The sequence below is a fragment of the Oryctolagus cuniculus genome, chromosome 9 (assembly GCF_964237555.1).
Source record: "Oryctolagus cuniculus chromosome 9, mOryCun1.1, whole genome shotgun sequence".
NCBI lineage: Eukaryota > Metazoa > Chordata > Mammalia > Lagomorpha > Leporidae > Oryctolagus > Oryctolagus cuniculus.
Window position 1 is genome coordinate 53,583,153 of NC_091440.1, and position 1,397 is coordinate 53,584,549.

A 1,397-nucleotide genomic window follows, 5' to 3' on the forward strand; every position below is an offset into this window, starting at 1 on the left:
ATTTGAAGGGCTGCATTCTCAAGAGCAGCAGTCCGATTATTCAATTATTAGGTGGTTGAAATTTTAAATGCATTGATTTTTGTGTCTTGCCTTTATCTTTGTAGACATGCTTTTATTATCTGATCACTTTATTAGCACATAAACATGCTGAAATTCTTGCTGTGTTTATATCTATGATAACGTTTTATTTTTTTCTTTTTGTATCCTTTATCTCTGAATGTAAAATTAGGTGTGGCTTATTAAGTGCTGCATTGTAGTTCATTGTGACTTATCATTCCCTTCTTTCTTGAGTTTCATAATATATTAAGCTTATCAACTTTTAACCTTGCAGATTTCAGAGAAATGCACAAAAATATCACATGGATCTATATACACTCTTATGTTACACACAAAGAGTTACACTTAGTTTTTTTTTTTTTTTTAAGATTTATTTATTTATTTGAAAGGCAGACTTACAGAGAGGCAGAGCAGAGGCAGAGAGAGAAGGTCTTCAATCTGCTGGTTCACTCCCAAATGGCTGCAGCAGCTGAAGTTGAGCTGATCCAAAGTCAGGAGCCAGGAGCTTCTTCCAAGTCTCCCACAGGAGTGCAGGGACCCAAGAACTTGGGCCATCCTCTACTGCTTTCCCAGGCCATAGCAGAGAGCTGGATCAGACTAGAACCAGCGCCCATAGGGATGCCAGCCCTGCAGGTGGAGGCTTAGCTCACTCCATCACAGTGCAGGCCCCTACACTTTAAGGTTTTAAATTCTACGGAAATCAATAAACTTTATTGAAAATCTACTACTGAATATGTTTATTCTTGCTTTAATAGTAAAATTCCATTTGCTCCGACCAAAAGCATAGACTATTAAGTTTAGGGAATTTTCAACAGTTGACATTAACGAATTTAACAATTATAGTTCTGACATCCTTGAGGGATACAAATGTATGGAATCAGAGTGAGGATAAATCTGCTCTCCTTCTAAAGACAATAAAGGATGCAACACTTAGAAATACCAATATGAACTAGAGACATGTGGCTGCAAGGCTGGCCATAAGGTGAAGTCAATTTGCTGGGGGAGGAAATCTAGCCTGCTGTGTAACTCTGTATCTCCACTAATAGAATTCAATAATTCAATAATTTTGAGGATTTTTAAAGTTCTGAGACAGCATCCATTGAGATTAACCAAAATACATTATTATATCACTCAGATGAAAGTAAAATGCCTAGATAAACTAATATTTCCTGTAATTTAGAAACAGGAGTATCAATTATGTTGGAAGGTACATGATGTTTAAAAGTCTCCAGCTCTTAGTTAAAAGTAATTCTTAAATATCCAGGTGCATACAGAGACTATCAATTCACTCAGATGAACACATGGAAAACTTAGCAATATTAGAAGGAACAATATTAAGA